Source organism: Lygodium microphyllum, chromosome 27 (genome assembly GCF_053477565.2).
Source record: "Lygodium microphyllum isolate KBCC chromosome 27, Lygodium_microphyllum_v1.1.10, whole genome shotgun sequence".
Classification (NCBI taxonomy): Eukaryota; Viridiplantae; Streptophyta; class Polypodiopsida; order Schizaeales; family Lygodiaceae; genus Lygodium; species Lygodium microphyllum.
In genome coordinates this window covers 66,700,342-66,720,153 of record NC_141161.1, presented here as the reverse complement: position 1 = coordinate 66,720,153, position 19,812 = coordinate 66,700,342, and positions in this window count along the sequence as shown.

Sequence of the window (19,812 nt, the reverse complement as noted above, 5' to 3'; positions counted from 1 at the left end):
GTGGTAACACCCCACAGTTCAGGATAGCTGATTCATCAGCAGTGCACCTTTTCAACAAAGTAATTTGAAGCCACCTCCCTTACTGCGCTGTCTCTCTGAAATATCAGTCCCTCTATCCTTCTTAACAGACGATCTTTCTTACAAATCATTGAAGTACGAGACTTGTTGGCTGCCTCCCTGGGTACACCTCGTCTTCAAGATCCTGATGACAATAGCCAACATGATCTTCATCACCAATCCCTTGAGTGATGTGAGCTTTCATCGTAACAAGATGGGGATGTGAGTATGGGATGCCCTTTGTATCTATCAGTGAGCGTGAGCCAAAGGATGGGGTGAGTGATCAGTTTTTCCCTTCAAATCAAATGAGAGGTGAGATATGTGAATGGAGTGTTGCACACACAGGATGGGCCTCTCAATGCACAACACACGATCTATTCCTGTGCACTGCACCATAAGGCTCCCTGGCCTTCCTTCTTGCACTGTATGCCAGCACAGGGCGGGATGCACAATTGCACCATCAAATGCGCACAAGGCATACAACCTCTGCACACGTGACAGTGAGAATTATATCAATGGGTTTCAGGAATGGGTTGCCCTCCTGGATCTTTCAACAGAGAGTGAGACAGAGGGTGGGTTGAGTGTGACTGGTGTTTCTTCAATCAATTATTGAGAGGTGAGGATTGAGGGACGTTATGACAATTGGAGTCAGGTACATTTCTGTTTCCGTATGCACCCATGGGATGGGTCTTTACCATCGTCACAAGACATGTCACTTCGTTCTGTCCACGGTACTGCAAGGCTCCCTGGCCTTCCTGCTTGCACCTATGCCAGACGGGTTGGATGCACTAATGCACTATCAATTGTGCACCCTGACATACTCGTTCTGCACCACCCTCTTGTTGATTCCCAAACCGGGTGTGAGATCTGGGTTTCTATCAATATTAACTCGAGTGATGTAAGTTATGGGGCGAGTGACTGTTCTCTCATCCCAGCTGAGTGCCAGTGAGTTGAGTGACTATCCTTCGTCAACGACACCTCCCCCGATGGACTTCATCAACCAGCTACCTCCCTGGGTGATGCTGCATGGTCCCTGCCATGCTCGCTGAACGCTGGAGTGAGCCGTGGTACCTCTCCTGCAACCGACTTCAACCTTCTGTAGCAGTGCCGGTTCCTTTGACCATATGCGAAATGGGCCAAGTATTCCTAACCCTACTTTTCTGTTTGCAAGTGTATGTGATGTCTTAAGTATGGGGATACCAACGTCCAGTCGGTTGACAAGTCTGTGGCCGTGTCAATAAATCTACTATGTCCGTTAAGGTTTTAAGTGTGGGGACACGTCCCTACACGTCTAATGTGCATACCCACTGCATATGCCTCAAGTTGATCATGCATATATGCCATGACCTCTTTCTGCCCTCATGGGTCCCTTTCCCAACCACCTAACTAGCTCTATCCCACCCTTTGGGCCGTTCCTTCCCTCTTTCCCTTTCTCCCTTGTTTTGACGTTTTGCATGTGAACGCATCCTATGTTCACTGGAATCCAAATCCAACCTTACAGCCCTGTTCATCCCTTCAAACTGCCCATTTTTCATTTTTACCAACCCCTGTTCCGACTGATGGTTCTCGAGTTATTAATTTTTGACACATTTTCCATACATTGAACGGTTTTCCATGTGAACGTACCCTACGTGTACTGAGACTCACATCCAACCTTATAGCCTTGTCCGTCCCTTCAAACTAGCCATTTTTCCTTTTTATACACCCTTGTTTCGACTTACGGTTCATCTGCTATCCCATTTTGAACAATTTTATGTTTTTCCATGTGAATGCATCCTATGTTCACTAGGCCTGATATCTAACATCATAACCCAGTTCTTCCCTTTGACTGCCACACTTTTCCTTTTTACATCCCCTTGCTCTGGCTTACCATTTTTGAGTTATTAATTTTTGAAGCAATTCCCGCTCATTGAAAATATTTCCTTGTGAACGTGTCCTTCTTGCTTCAAAACAATAATCTAATATACCAGCCCTGTCCCACGCCTTCCCATGGACCCATTTCCTTTTTACACCCTGTCCTTTCGCTGTATGGGTTGTCCATTATTAATTTTTGCGAGTTTTCGTGTCTTTTTCGTGCATTGTTTTGCCCTTTTCTCATGTGAACCTGCCCTACTCTTTTCGGAATTCCATTTTGACTTGATAGCCTTGTCCGGCCACCCTTCTTGCACAATTTTTCTTCTCTCTGCCCTATTTCGCCATTTGGATTTTCTTCTTTCTCTGCCCTGTTTCGTTAACCTAACTGACCTAGTTAACTTCCCTTCCCCTCAGTCACCTAACCTACCCTGGTCACCCTAACTTAACCCCCCTTTTCACCTAACCCCAGTTTCCCCCCTTCAAGCCCCCTTTCCTACCCCTATCCCACTCTACCCCCACCCTCCACACGCAGCGCGGGTGTCCAGGTGTGCATGTGCGTGTACGGGAGTTGCCAGCAGGTGTTCACGCGCGAGGACACGCGTTTGGTCTTCTCCATGGCGGTGGTACGTGTCATCCCCGAGCACACACAGTTGTTCGCACGCAGCCCACGTATCTCTTTTGATTTTCCACAAACCCGAGAGAAAATACCTAAAAACACTTAAAAACATTAAAAATTCAATTAAAAAACAAAAAACTTACTGAAAAATTCCTTCCTAAATTGGGTAATTTTTTGGTTGATCTTACTAATTATAATATAGAGAATTAATTACAAAAAATTAATAATATTTAAAATCCTTTTAAAATTCACTAAAAATTGAGAAAAAATCATTCAAAATCCCTAAAAATCCAAATTAAATTCAAAAAAATCACAAAAAGTTCAATCAATGCATTTGACTGCTTTTGGAATATTTTATAAGCTGAAAACACCTTGGCACATGGTCATCCTATTATTTTTGGACCCAAATGATAAATTTTTAATCTAAATTCATAAAAATTTAAAAAAAATATTTTAAATTCTAAAAATAAGCTGTCAAATCATAAAATAACTAAAAAAATTATAAATCCATTGTTGAAGCCTGATGGTTTTATTTCCAATTAGGTTTGATTGATACTTTAATAAATCAAACATTTTAAAATTAAAAAATATACAAAAAAACAAAAAAAACAAAATACACAAAATACAAAATCAAAACACACCTAAATTACAATTAAAATAATAACAATAATAATCTCACCCAAATACTAATGAACATTGCCTAAACCAAATGTGATCCCACTAACATTGCCTTGATATTTATTTATTTTTTTAAATAATAATAATGTGTTTTATTTTTTCCAGTCAGTGGTTTTTACTTTTTTGTTGGATTCCTTGCATTTAGGACTACTCAATGCGCCCTCAGTCTCTTGCATACACACCCCTACTAGGTATCTATTTTTTGTGTTTTATTTATTTTTTGTCATCCTTTAACCAAAGTTAATTGTTAAAATGAACTTTATTCACCCACTTTTTCATGCGTGCTCGTGCTTAACACACATATTTCTAATAACTTAAAATCAACCCGCCATTCACTTTGCACGCGCTATGTGCACTTTAGAGGCACTTTAATTTTAAATAAAAACGAACCAGCTATCACAAAAATGCACGCACTGAAAAAGAAGAGCACTTCAGATACATTAAATTTTTAATCAATGAATATGCATTTAGAGACCTGAGTCTGGGGATCCCATTCGGGCTTTGTTAAAAGCACCATTTCACATTAATAAATTATAACTAACAATTTAAAAATGAACTGCCGTTTTCTTATTAAGGTTTACAACGTAATAAAATTTTCACCATTGTTAATAATTTATTAAAATGAACCCTTCACTAAAATCATTCCCCTCACTACATTTTTTTCCCTTTTCAATAAATACGCTTCGTGGAATGATGGGCACGTATAGTCCTTTAAGCTGATATTGTTTATCAAAGTTCTGGTTATATCCTGATTAGGTTTTTGAGGTATTATGATTTGATTGTGTGATACGATTACGGGTGCAGTCTATAGTTTTCTCTTTTTTGCCTGATATAGGGTCTTGGGTGCCTATTTGTTGCATAGCATGAAGCTTTCGGTCGCATATGTGTAGGGGTCATGCCGAATTTGTCTAGGATGTGGGTTGTTAGGGGTGGTCAATTGGTCAGTTTACGTCTGTGTGTGCTTATTTTGATCGATTTCTTTTTTATAGTTATTTTGTTGTTTTGTAGACATTCTCTGTAATTGTCTGTGTTTGTGGTGTGTGTATATTCCATCTAAATGGCGCCTCAAGCTCCTCCTCTTGTTCAGTATGTCCCATTGATCAGTAGGGATTATTCTTCCATACTGACTTTTGAGCCTATCGTGAAAGCTGGCCTTGCATCTTTTGTGGCTGCTTCAGTCTCTTTGATTCTAGACAATCCAGCCCTATGTGATGAGTTTCTTGCGTCATACTGTAAGAAATCATGCCTAGTTCATGGTACTTCCATGGTTTTGACACCTAGAGAGTTAGGGAAGGCTTTGTCTCTTCCCTACAAAGGAGAACCCTTTGTTACAACTAGACAATTATTCTCAAATAACGAGATTCTCAAGTTGTTACAAAAGCAGACTAAAGAGGTCCTCGATGTCAAGAGGTGATTAGCACTTCAGGAGTGTCTTTCTCAATGATCAGTGATCCTCTCTGGAAGCTAGTTTGCCAATTTCTCTAAGACACGTTCGTCTAAGGAGCTCTTCACAGCTTCCAGGATGGTATTAAAAGGGGTTGCCATTGATTGGAGTACTTACCTTCTTATGAAGATGGACCAACATTTTGTCAAAGTGACCAGAGGGAGTGTTACCAACGTAACTTATGGTTCATATTTATATGCTTTCTTGACATATTCAGGCCTTAAGAAGGGTGTGCTACCTCCTCCTCCATCTGATCAAGTCTCTCCCCCTCCACCTTCAGAGGATTCAGAACCCATTGACATAGAGGATCTTCATTCCCCTCCTCCATTGGTCATTCAGCAGAAGTGCTTGAAGCATATAGTAGAGAAAATTCCCCCAGACATTCCTTCAGTAATAGTTCCTGCTACCTCTGGAAGTGACCTCCCTGCCTACCTCACATGCAGCAACTTATTCAGGGCACATCGAGAGGGTTCTTTGAAAAAATCAGTTCCTTCGCTGAACAGTTTAGTGTCAGGGGATGCTATTCCTTTCCTTTGTAATGCCATCCAGAGTTCTATTGAACTCTCAGTGGTGACAGCTTGTGTTCAGTAGTTATATGCTTCTTTCTATGAAGAATTGATGCAATCCAAAGACCAATTGCATAAGGCAACCACAAAGTTAGCCTTTGCTAAAGACACTCTTGCCAATTTGTTTAAGCAGATGGAGCAGCAAACATAAATGATTGAGACCCAGAAAGAAGAAATATCTTCTTTGAAAATTCAGTTAGCAGAGGCTTAGTCAGAGGTCACTAGAGTTTCGGAAGAGAAAGAGAAAATGTCCAAAGAAGCTCAAGAGTTTAAGACTCTTTTAGATACGAAACTATCAGCTTTGTGGATTGCTCATAATACATTGGAATCCCAAGCTTCCTAGATTAAGCAGTTGAAGGATCAACTGGCGCAGTCACGGTCCATTCCTCCAAGCCCCAGTGTTCCTATGATTCCTTCCATATCTCAACAGGACTTGGTAGTTCTCCAAAGACACGCCACATTATGTCTGTTGTTTCAAGATAAAGTGGAAAGATTGCAATCCAGGATGGATTTATTATGGTCTACATTTGAGCACTTTCAAGGGTATGTTCCTCCCGACCATTCCTTTTTTGTCCACTATTAGTTGCAGAAGTTGACCTTCTATATTAAGCTCTCAGCGATGGATCTCCCTCTTCCAAAGGATGGTTGGAGTGGGGCTTGGTCTTTTGATTTGCTGACAGAAGTTGTCCATATGGTCTTTGAAGATTCCGTGACGACGGACACCATGTTGCTGTCTTATATGTATCTACGAGGTGATCTGTTAATTTCAGATGATGTAGATCTGGCTTGGTATGTCGAGGATGTGGTCTTACAAGCTGCCTTATATGTCAACCATTGAGTTGAGGATAGATGACATGTTCCAATGCTATTCTTCTAAAGTGGCTACTTTCCCTGACACTTTATGGCATTCAATGATTGATTCTGTAGTCCTGAACCAATGCCAGAATACAGCTTCTACTTATGTGCAGAGCACTAACCAAGTGAGGGTGGATCTCCTAGCTTATCTTTCCAAGAACCATCCATTTGATTCATCCTTCTTTGATACCTACCATCGACGATCTGTTTTAGGTCCCTCTGTTCCTAGCTTATTGTACTATCAACAAATGGGCCATCGCTATGATGCTTATTTTTCCCTTTATCAATCCAACTCAGCAGCTATCTTACCTCTCCTTTTCCAACCTCAGGGTTTTCCTCAAATTCCAATCTTTACCTATTGTTCTTTCATTGAAGATCGAGTTTTTTCCCCTTCTCCGCCATGTCCTTCTTCATCTATCCATATACCTTCTACTTTTCCTGCTTATCAATTGACACCTTTCCTAACTGATTCGCTTAAATTTTCAGCCACTCCTTCTTTAGCTTATTCCTCATTTTATGATTTTGCCTACCCATCTCTTCATCCTCTTTTACTTATTCGACTTCCATCTCCTGCCACTTCTATTTCTCAACCCCCTCAATTGGTTAGTGGATACGAAGGATTTGATCAACAGATTCCGAGAAGAAGAGGATGGAGCTCAACTGATTCTCTCACGGGACCACAGATTAATTGGCCATTAATTCTAGGGGACTGGACAACTGCTAGTCATGCATACCAAAATTACATCCATTTTTCTGAACAATATTCACAATCTCTAGATCCTTCAGTGAGATTGACAGCCCATTTTGCTTGGTACTTAGAATATATGCATAGGCATTCCCATAACGATCACAAGGCCATTCCAAAGCTTTGTATGAATGTCAATGTGAACATTGATTCCAACAGTTGGATGTCCTATATTTTCATGCCCTTTGTCTACCTAGCAGATACCTTGTTTTGTTAGAACAAATGTGCTGACTTCAATTATTTCAAAATCCTCCAAAATCTTTTGTAGATGAGTCTTTATCCTTGGATCGCTTTCGCAATCATCAAGCTTTCAAGAGGGATCATCTTCATGGATACCCCTGGATATATCTTCTGTGCTTCTTAATGAGACATTTTTTGGGAGGTGCCATTCAGATGGTTGTGTTTGTGTTTGTGTTGTAATAATTTGTATGTGATGAGTTCGTGTTGGTTGAATAATTTGTTCGAGAGCTCTCTTTTCAACTATTGATGGTGATGGTGGATGGCAAGCCTACGATGGAAAGCTGAAGAACCTATTATATCCTTTACAAATTTGTTATGACTTTTTACTGTTTATCAGATGTGTTAATAAATAACAAAGTTTTCCTTTAGTAGTATTCTTTTCTAGAGATACAGGTGATAAGTTGGGGTCGTGGTTTGGAGTGATTATTGAAGATACTAAAGAAGATTAAATTGAGCTCTTTACTGAACTTATATTCTTCTTTTCCTTAGGTCGCGAGGATGCTTCCTTTCTAAGTGTGGGGATATGTTGAGAGTGGAAAAAGACTGAATTTTTGATTGATTTTTGTTGTTTTTGAGGTCTGAATGATTGATTTTTTATGGATTTAGAGTGATGTATGATTGATAATGAAAGTGTTTGAGAGTGTTTTGGATGATATTGATTATGTTTTGGAAGCTTATGATGATTTTTAGTGGAAATATGAAGCTCTGTTATATTGATAGGTTCTGTTGAGGTTCTGATTGATTCTGATACCCTCTGTATAGCCTCTGTTTTGTTCTGATTTTCTTCTGTATGAAGAATGGATTGATGATTGATGAAGGTTGAAATATTTTGAAGGTTTATTAAATAGTTTTTTGATAGTTTGGAATGGTTTTAGTATGAGTTATGAGTATCTGCTGTTCTCTGATGACCTTCTATAACCCTCTGTAAACCTTCTGTCTCTGTTCTGTCTCTGCTCTATTCTTGTTCTGTTCTATTCTATTCTGTAGATCTTCTGTAATAAGTGTTCTGTAGAATGTATGTGTGACTTTGGAAAATTTTTCTAACTTTTGGAAATGATGAATCTAAGTTTAAAAGAGCTAAAACAAATGGAAGAAGTAGCTGCTGAAGATTAAAGAGAAGACTGAAGTGACAGTGACAGTAGTGAGCTATGAAGAGACACTGTAGTGGCTCTGGTGCCTCTTCGCATCAGACATACCTCTTGGGAGGTGTATCCACAACCTAAGAAGGATTATTGAGAGTCATTATTGAGAGTTGTAGTAAGGAGATGATGTACTATTGAGAAAGAGAGAGAGAGAGAGAGAGAGCCAGAGATAGCCAATTCTATCAAAACAGTGTATCTGTATATGAGAGATTGAGAGAGAAAACTATGAAGACATTGAAGATGAATACTATGTGATTATTTCCATGCAAAAATGGTGTATTCTTTTATATTCTTTGTTCTATTCATGGATTCTATGAAGATGTTGAAGATTATGGTTGATTCTATCAAATCCGTGGGAGATATCTACTATGATGATGCTTGAAGATTTGCTATTTTCTTTGTTTTGGTCATCAAAAGAGTGAAATAAAAGCTTGTTGATGTTACAAGATAGATTTTATTGCAATAGAATCCCCTTTTCCTTGGTGTTCCTCCTGGGGCTCCACTCACAACTAATAGAAACTCCTAGAACGGTCGCCTAGTAGGTCAGCAGAACAGGGTCACTAGAATTGCCTTCTAAAACAGGTTTTTCAATGCTTGACAATGCCTTTGCAGGAGGCAATGACTATTAGACCTCCCCCAGACATACAGAGCCTAAACCTAGGACTTCATGCGTCGAGTACCGGTCCCCAACAAACAAAAGAAAGTAACCCTCACACACACATATATCATTAATTGCTTAAGGAAAAATACTCGAAAAGGGGATGAAACCACCTGGAATGGCCACAAGAAGCTCCTTCGTAGCAAAGGCTCCCTCTAGGACTTCATTAACCTATATGATGAAATCACTACAACAAAAAACCATTAACTGTACCTGCACCAAATAGACATAGGGCCCTCTTGGCCTAAAGAAATAGCACATTTCATTGCAAACTAACTAGCCCTCTTGGCCTAAAGAAATCAAACATGACACAACAAAACTAACTGGCCCTCTTGGCCTAAGGAAATAGATCATTAAAACCTTAAAACAACTGGCCCTTGGCCTAAAGAAATCAAGCAAAGCAGCTCATATAGATCCTTCCTTGGAAGAAGGCGGATATACGAAAATATGCTCCATTCCAAGGGGAAAAATAGGGCTCTTATCCCTAAACTAAATGCATCAAGTTGTGACCCATACCTCCTGCATGAGCAAGAGGCATACACATAACATGTCGTCTGATAAACCTATGGGTCCAGGATAATAGTGATAGATAGGTCTCGGCCACTCTTCGCATCACCCATATCAACCATCGCCTGCTATATAACACGTGGTCTGATAACATTCTCCACAAGTGACCAGGTCCCGACTCGTTATCAAAAGCGACATCCGGACTAGGATCACAATTGAAGAGGAGGCCCTCTTCATAAGCAAAATTAGCTAAGGAGCCCACAAACTGATTCCAATAACGTGGAATCAACTGAAGAGATATGCTCTCAAATTCATCAAGTAGGGTTATAGCAGTGCGATGATACAAACGAAGGATGGGATTCCGGACTATATATGTCCCATTGAGTTGATTTAAAATCAGCTCAGAATCCCCCCTTACCAACAACTGACGGATACCACCTGTCTTGGCAATATTCAGTCCCATATTCAAGGCTTTATACTCTGCCATGTTGTTAGTGAATCCTACCCCGAGATAAATAGCTACTTTCGTTGCAATCCTACATCGAGGATCTCGAATAACTACTCCAACATTCCTTTTTTAATTAGGCCCCCGGGGGATGCTCCATCAAAGTATAACGTGTATGTCCATAATGGTTTTACACAGCCAGCCATCCAGGACTCCCCTATTCGTAATTATGATAATCAAAATTCAATATATTTAGAGGATGAACTGACGGCTCCATCCCACCTTCTTCATTCAACTCAATAGGGATGCTTGTCAAAATTTGCAAACAGTGATGGCAGAAAACTTTGATCTCCTACACAAAGGTACCGTCTTCTTGCTTAATCACTTCGTATCCCTTGCTCCACCAAATAAGCTTCCCCTGATGATATCTTTGCTCGAGATATGGGTGCTCCAAATAAGGGATTAACCACCCCATCAACTAGTTTAAGCTCTCATGCAGGTCTCAAATCAACCCCAGCATAGACCTGCAATGCATTTAGCGCGTTAGCATATTCAGAAATAATTAAGGTTTAATCTTATTAAGATTAACCTTATTCTTAAATTTCACTCCCTGTAGATCAGCTAATAAAATTGTGGATTTATTTTTATCTAACCGAACTATCTTGTAAGGGCCATCCCATCTAGGTTCTAGCTTTTCTGGAAATAGCTCCCTATGCATATCGTAGTATAGAACTAACTACCCTTTCTTAAAGATATAATTTTTTCACTTTTAGATCATGCAATCGCATCATTTGACGTTCAGCCACCTCCTGGTGCAACAGACTTTGCAATTTAAGTTCATCCAAGTTGGCTATAGTTGTAAACTGCTCAAATAGGGCATCTTCATCACCCAAAGAATGATTGATTGCGAATCTTATGGTCGGCTACTCAATTTCTACGGGCAAGACACACTCCTCCCCATAAAATAATTTGAATGGGATGTGGCCAGTGGCTTGTTTGAACGTCGTGTTATATGCCCATACTGCCACATATAATTTTGTATCCTAGTCCCGCTTCTTCTCGGAGACTATCTTGGATAGGATACCCACAAGCTGCTTATTGGTACTTCCAACTTGTCCATTGGCTTGCGGATTATAGGGGGTCGTCTTGTTATACTTAATTTTCCATTCTTCAGTCAGGCTTTTAATCACCTTGTTCAAAAAATGAGTTCCACAGTCGGATACTATTTCCTTTGGTGGACCAAAACGACAGATGATCTGTTCAAGTAGAAAACTGGCAGTCTCTTTTGCATTGTCCTGCCTCGTCGCCCGTACTTCTAACCACTGTGTAAAGTAATCAGTTGCTACTATAATGTATCTTTTCTGAGTAGTAGACGACAGGGTAATACGTCCCACAAAATCGATGCCCCACTTCTCAAATGGAAGGGTTTGAATAACTCAATAGATTGAGAAAGACAAGAGAAAAACACACGATTGGGCCCAACCTTCCCCATGGCAAAAGCCATGGTTTGCCATTCTTAATTATATATTATAGTTTTTACATGGATATTTACATTCATATCTTACATATAGTTACAAAGAAAGTACAAATATCAATTGAAATACAAAGTTTTAAGAGTCAAGAGGTATCCTATAACATGCTACAGTTGCTACAGAAAATTCTATGCTCTGAATCTTGATGTTTGACATCACTATTGCGTCCGGAGTATACCAAAACCCCATAATGACTCTTGAACTCTGAATTCTGATTCAAGATAAAGCATATCTTAAATCTCATATTCTAAAATAATCTAAGTTAAAAACAAATCAATTAATAGTACTAAAGACAATGATCTAATTATTACTAAAGAAGTTTAAACTTACAACTTACAAGTAGAGTAATACTTTTAATAATACAATATCATATAAATATATAATATTATATATTATACTTCAGATAAATAATGTAATTATGAAATTTACACTTGCACTTACGCTAACACCGAGTGCTATCCAAAGCCACCGCTACTTGCTCTACACATCAACTGAAGCATTCACAATTGTTAGAAAATAATAAAATTAAATTGAAAAAAGTGAATATCTAGTAGTCTTCAACTACAAAATAAATAAATAGGTTGAAAATATGTCTTAATCTTAATTTAATACGAGTACACTCTAAACTCATAAACGTCCATCAATTTAAATATGTATTTTGCGGAATCATCCACGTGCACATTAAATTAATCTAACACCCAAAAAGGAGAGGCGTCCCTATCAACTTCTCACACAAGGAATCCACCTTATGTATGAGCCCTAGCAAATAAATATAGTTTTATGGAATCCACCGCAAAACCTCACGGAATCCACCGTGGAATAAAAACCTCACGGAATGCACCGTGGTCTCACAGAATCCGTCGTGGAATTCTATAAAACTATATTTATTTGCCAGGGCTTGTACACAATGTGGATTCCTTGTGCAAGAAGTTGACGAGGACGCACGTCCTGTTCACGCGTCAAATTAATTTAATGTGCATGTGGGTGATTCCACAAAATACATATTTAAATTAATGGACGTTTATGAGTTTAGAGTGCACTCGTATTAAATTAAGGTTAGGACAAAGTTTCAACCTATTTATTTATTTTGTAGTTGAAGATTGCTAGGTATTCACTTTTGTCAGATTAATTTGATTATTTTTTAATAATTGTGAATATTTTAGTTGATGTGTAGAGCAAGCAATGGTGGCATTGGGAAGCACCGCGCAATGGAGTGTATTCAAATTATCTAGAAGAATTATTATTTTTGAGGGGCGCACGTCTTATCATTAAAATCATGGCACTCATATTTATTTAGGTGCACTTATTTATTAAAGCACTTGACAAACATTTATTATTTTGTATGCACATAGGCGCTCAGTTTAAATATTTCAGTATTGGATGCTATATTTGGGCACATCCCAATTTTGGAAATGCCCAACCGCTTTATTCTTTATTTGGGCAAAAGCAAACACAAAAGCCAAAGCATACTAATTGTAAATTGGGTTATTTTCAAGCTTGGAGATTAATAAATTTATAAATACATGCCTTGTGGAGCACTGATACAAGGCGTGGGGGGAGATTGTACCCAATTTCTCTTTTTGTCTCATGTTGTGCAAACTCTCTTCTTGCTTTTATGAAGTTTATGTAGAGTTCTTTGTTCTTGGGGACCTTCAGACGTTCACTACGCGTGCATACAACATCCGATTTCTGCACCATGCATCCTCGTCAACTTCTTGCACAAGGAATCCTTCTTGTGTATGAGCCCTAGCAAATAAATAGTTCCTCACGGAATCCACCGTGGAATATGCCTCCTGGCATCAAGAATACCACCATTGCCGTGTTCATTAAGGACCTTTGCTCCAAACCGAATGGCATACCTATTCCTTTTAGCATCATCTTGAACAACTACCCAACCAATGCCAATTGGACTTGTATCCACGACGAGAATAATAGGCTACCCATTCTCATAATTTGCTCTTTTTAGTGTTGGGGCTAAAATCAATAAGCTCTTTAACTTCTGAACTACCTTCGTATGATTTTTACCCCACCAAAAATATGCTTTTTACCCCACCAATTTTTTTCCCCTTTTCTCAAGAGCTGATATAAACTCTTAGCCACATGAGCAAAATACAGAATCCATATCAAGTAAAAGACACATACACCCAAAAATCTTCTCACCTCGGATACATTCAAACATGTCTCCCACATCGTGCTTATGGCATTAATCTTCACTAGTGAGGGTTTTCTTTCGTATGCACACATGTGCCCAAAAACCAATACTTCCTCTCATGCCTTGCCAACATCTACAAGAAACAAGCTCTTTCTGTAGGCAAAAGAAAGCTTGTATCACCAATTTTCAGCTTTTGTAAAGTTTCAATTGTAAATTTATGTTATGCTCCATGTGGATCCTGCAAAATAGGCTATTGAGACACTACTTTAGCCAATCCATCACTTTCAGGTGGTAAAGGCAAAGCCACAAGCTTAACCTTCTTTGCAAAATTTTTGTACTTTTTGTATCCACCCTTTCTTCAGCCCTATTTTGCAACCCACATTGTAGCCCATAACATTCATGCTCAGCAAACTCTTCAATGACTTCATACATCTCTAAAGTTTTAACATAAATAACCTCTTTTTCAACCATGTTTTAAGCATTAATGGCTGCAAACATTTTAGCTATTGTATCAACATCAACCAGCCTTGAAGACAGCCTTGAAATACCTTCATTTGCAACTGTCAAACCATATGTCTTCAACTCTTTTTCAGTCCAACTTATATATTTCTCATCAGGCCTACACATGGCTGAAATATTCTTAAAATTACCAAGACTACATGCTATCCATTCCGACAATCCAGACACAAACACGGTTTCCCCCTTTCTTGGAGGCACAATTATCTTCCTAGAGGCACTACCATAGCCTTCACTTACAATAGTGTTGTCTAAAAACCTTAAACTCTCATGCATTAGGTGGCATGGGATTAACCCGTAGCCTATCTCAATTGCGGGGATGATTCACACAAATAGTGAGAAAATTGTACTGCCTTGTATTGTCTTTACTCCATACCTGAGCATATGAAGAACCATCATCAAAGGCTTTTGTTTCTAGCCTTGATTCTGAAATATAGGGCTACTAAATCATCCGATAACTGCATGAATCTTGCACAAAAAAATGATATTCATCCCTAACATCTCCAATAGTCACGGGTACATTTGGACAAGCTGCATAAAGATATATTGATGAATTGTTTGTTGCCTGCATACGCCATCCCAAATCTACATTAATCGGCCATCCTCCATTCTCATACAAGCTGTGTGCCATAACATTGATTTCGAAACCATGATCCAAGAGAGCTATGCAAGGCGTCTCTCTTTCTCCCACTTTAACAATTGTCTCTATTGTAGCATGAACCCAATGCGTTCCTGAATATTGACTGCTTGGAATAAAACGAGCATCTTCTTCTTCATGTACTTCTTCTTGATGGACATCCCCATTATATATAGCCTTCTGTCTATGCTTATTGCTGCCCACAATACTATTTTCAGCCACAAGCTTGCTATCTACACTCTCATTCAACCCATTTTCAACATTAGCGTGTTCCAAAACAGCATTGCATGCATCATCATACTCCCTTTGAAGTTGTTTCTCTATGTCTTTGCCAACTTGCATCAATGCTTGCAAAACTTCACCATCAAACTATCTTTTTCATTTCAACATATCAATGATTGCATCATGAAATTCATGCTTCACAATTCCAAGAACTTTGCCAAGAGTGAATTCCACTTTACTACTAAGTATGTGTTCTTCCAAGACTTTTTTAAGGTTTGTAGCAGTCTCAAGATCTGATTATAGCCTGTAACCATGATGCCAGGAGGCATATTCCACGGTGGATTCCGTGAGGTTTTACGGTGGATTCCGTAAACTTAGATGACCGGGGCTCATATGCAAAGAGGATTCTTTGTGCGAGAAGTTGATGGGGACGCCTGTCCTTTTCGGGTGTTTCATTAATTTAGTGTGTACATGGGTGATTCCATAGCGGGTGATTCCGCAAAATGCATATTAAATTAATAAACGTTTATGAGTTTAGAGTGCGCACTCGTAATAAATTAAGGTTAGGATTTATTTCTAACTAGTTGATTTATTTATGTAGCTGAAGACTGCTAGGTATTCACTTTTGTCGGTTTAATTGTGTTATTTTACTAACGATTGTGAATGCTTCAGTTGATGTGTAGAGATAGCAGCAATGGCGGAGGAAAGCATTGGAGTCTAGCGGGTTTTCGACCTTTGGACTATATTTTGATAGGCGCCACGCCTATATTTTGTTATGTCTATAGAGACATTGATTATTTATTATTATTTTGTATGCGCTTATGCGCCTGGATATGTTATTTCTATTTGGACATTGAGATTGGGCGTGCCAGACTCTATGGGCACCGTCCATTAGCTTTATTTTCTTATTTTTGGTAGAAAGCAAACTCAAAAGCTAAAAGCTTGTCATATTTTTGTAATTGGGCTATTATTGAGCATGAAGATTGGAAATATACATTAAATACATGCTTTGTGAAGCGCTCACACAAGGCATGGGGGAAATTGAACCCAATTTGTCTCTTGCCTCATGTCATGCTTGCTTTTACATGGGTTTTTGTGCTAAAAAGTAGAGTACTTTGTTCTTGGGGACCTTCCGGGATTCACCACGTGAGCTATCTGCGACCGATCTGCGCACCAGTGGTATCAGAGCCAGGTATTAGGTCAATCTTATGGTCTTCTGGACGTGATGGGGGTAAACCTGGTGGTAGGTCTTCTGCAAAACAGTCCTTAAAATATGCAGGAAATTCCTTATGCTGAGGGTGCATATGAGTTTCTTTTGCGTGCAATTCATTCACCCAAATGAGATATGATTTAGTGTTCTTGCGTAGTGCACGTTTTGCTTGAGTATGCGAAAGCAGTGGAAACATATGAGATGCATGCATACCAAATAATGTAATAGATTTTCCTTGAAAATTAATATTCATTGTGTGTGTGGAATAATCTATATTGGGATTATGTTGGTGTCTCCATGGCATTCCTAGAATAATGTCGCTAGACTGTAATGGGGCAACTAAGAAATTTCTTCTTTCAATATATGGACCAATTTGAATTTCTAAATCTTGAACTTCTTGTGTGCCATTGTACCTAGTGCCTAAAAATGCAGCTTTTATGCGATAGTGCGTAGGTACAGTATGCAATTTCAATTCCTTTACCAATTTTGCTGAAATAAAGTCATGCGTACTACCGTCATCATGCAGTATAGTTCTTTCTTTTCCATGCACCATACATTTCATAGTCAACAATGAATGTAAAGTAGGCATACCTGGTAAAGTGTCGGAAGTAGTAGTAGGATCATCTTCTTCTTCAGTGAAATCCGGCATATCCTCATGCTCGTCTTCGTCCATAGCTCCAAGGTAGTTGATATGTGCTGATGGCTTCTTTGAATGACAATTTGCTGCGAGATGCCCTGGCTGGTGACACTTGTAGCATACGATGGGCTTGGCTTTGGTCACATTATTTGCAATGGCTGGGAGTCTGGGTATATTTGGATTTGCTTGTGGAATAGGCTTAGGATTTGGATTGACAGTGGATGGTAATGCAGGTGGTTTAGGCCAATTCTTGCGGAAAGATGGTGATGAGAAACGACCTGGATTAAACCTTCTGAAATTGGAATTGAATTGTTTAGATCCATAATTACCGTTTGCTTGGAATGGCTGTGGTCGTCGATCTCTTCCACGTAACTTATCTTCAGTGTCGTGAGCTAAGGAGATGGCGTCTTCAAGGGTAGCAGGCTTGAACATATTCACCTCAGCGTAGTAATGTCCAAGAAGTCCAGACATGTACTTCCGCTTATGTGTCGTCTCTGGTACGTCTTCAAGCATGCGTAGCTGTAAGAGTGCATTCCAAAAACGCTCTGTGTACTGTGGAATAGGCTCACGATCGCGCTGTTGAAGTAAATCCCATTGCTTGATAGCCTTCTCATGAAATTGCGGTGGTAGGAAATTTTGCATGAACTTCTTCTTGAAATCTTCCCATGTAGCAGGACATTCTATGCTCTTGCGGACTACAGTCCACCAAAGTGATGCTCTGTCTATCAGATGATTAGTAACACACTTGATTTTATCTTTCTCGGGATAAGTTTCCTCATGGAAATAGTCATCAAACTGGCTAATGAATGATAAAACAGTCTTTCCGTCTCTTATGCCATTGAAAGTGCGAAACTTGAAACTTCGTTTACTTATCTTGGATTCCTTGCGGATGGTTTGTGCTTCAAGAGTGGCGTCGATGGTACGGCGAATCAGATCTTCAGCTTGAGGTTCTTCTTTATCAGTGGACGCTCCTTGTAGCTTTGTCAATTGCGCTTGCAAGGCTTGCCTAGCTCTTCGCTCTTCTTCCAATTGCAGCATGATAAGATCCAGCTTTTGTTCCATGGTAGGCTCGGGTAGATCGTCTTCAGCCATAGGATCATCCATATGTGGGGTAGTCATCCTGTAAAACTCAACAAACCTTTCTCACTCAAAATCAGTTAGCGGGATGAGCGTAGCTCAAATTTGGGGTTACAAGGCTATGTATTTTTGGGTATTTTCTTCTTCAATTTTCAGAAATTCTGCAATATTTCTGTCTCCGTTTGCTGAAAGTACTTCAACGAACTTGTAGATAGGTAGAACAGCTTGCTGCGAACAACTTTCCAGTTCAGAGTTTTTGCATACGAACAAGGCTTCTATGAGTTTTAAGCACTAGTCAGTTCTGATTTAGTCTGACTTGCAGAGTTGCAGACTTAACAGACTTGTAGAGTTGTTGACTTGCTGGACTTAGGCCGACTTGCAGAACTTGCAGTACTTGATTCCAAGTGACTTACTGAACTTGACTTCTGGAGTGCGAGACCCGGAGTATATCGACTTCTCTGCCCTGTGTTACTTGCAAAGTATTCTGTGACTTAAGCTTAATGAATTAAGCTTAAGCTTAATAAGCTTAATAGCTTAAGCTTAGTGGGAAGAAAGAGGCGACTGAAAACGACGTGTTTCGTGGAGGACAAGAGGAGGTGTTTGATGACGTCGCGGATTTTTCGGACGTCCTCAGATACCTCGTTGACAAATTTTGTGGGTCTTCTCCAATTTCTTAAGCCTTTACACTTTAATACTAAGCTTTTTGAAGCAAAAGATATGGCTTCTTACTGTTTTATCCACGATTTGTTCATAGAGATGAAGGAGTGGTCCTCCGCCTGCTGAGATCGGTCCTTCGCGATCTGACAGTGGAAACAGGGGTTCTTGATCGCCAGAAGTCTGTCTGTATCGACGGTTCGCGACGAGATTGATTGTAGAGGCCGTTTGTTCCTGGAGCTCCGCCTTCGCCCGAGATTGGTAGCGATTGGAAGCTCTTGATCTCTGCTCTGCTCTGATACCACTGGTGCGCAGATCGGTCGCAGATAGCTCACGTGGTGAATCCCGGAAGGTCCCAAGAACAAAGTACTCTACTTTTTAGCACAAAAACCCATGTAAAAGCAAGCACGACATGAGGCAAGAGACAAATTGGGTTCAATCTCCCCCATGCCTTGTGTGAGCGTTTCACAAAGCATGTATTTAATGTATATTTCCAATCTTCATGCTCAATAATAGCCCAATTACAAAAACTGACTACATGACCACTAGAACTGGCCGAATGTATTCTAGATATCTAGTAAAATTTAAGAACCATCTTGTAGAGGAAGCACAATGGATGCACGCTAGAGACCTAAATGCTTTCCCCACTCTGTTAGCTCCACATTGAGCTAATAGCAATTGAGGTCAATTGCTATCCCACCCCAGGGGTATGATGCCAGGAGGCATATTCCACGGTGGATTCCGTGAGGTTTTACGGTGGATTCCGTAAACTTAGATGACCGGGGCTCATACGCAAAGAGGATTCTTTGTGCGAGAAGTTGATGGGGATGCCTGTCCTTTTCGGGCGTTTCATTAATTTAGTGTGTACATGGGTGATTCCATAGCGGGTGATTCCGCAAAATGCATATTAAATTAATAAATGTTTATGAGTTTAGAGTGCGCACTCGTAATAAATTAAGGTTAGGATTTATTTCTAACCAGTTGATTTATTTATGTAGCTGAAGACTGCTAGGTATTCACTTTTGTCGGTTTAATTGTGTTATTTTACTAACGATTGTGAATGCTTTAGTTGATGTGTAGAGATAGCAGCAATGGCGGAGGAAAGCATTGGAGTTAAGCGGGTTTTCGACCTTTGGACTATATTTTGATAGGCGCCACGCCTATATTTTGTTATGTCTATAGAGACATTGATTATTTATTATTATTTTGTATGCGCTTATGCGCCTGGATATGTTATTTCTATTTGGACATTGAGATTGGGCGTGCCAGACTCTATGGGCACCGTCCATTAGCTTTATTTTCTTATTTTTGGTAGAAAGCAAACTCAAAAGCTAAAAGCTTGTCATATTTTTGTAATTGGGCTATTAT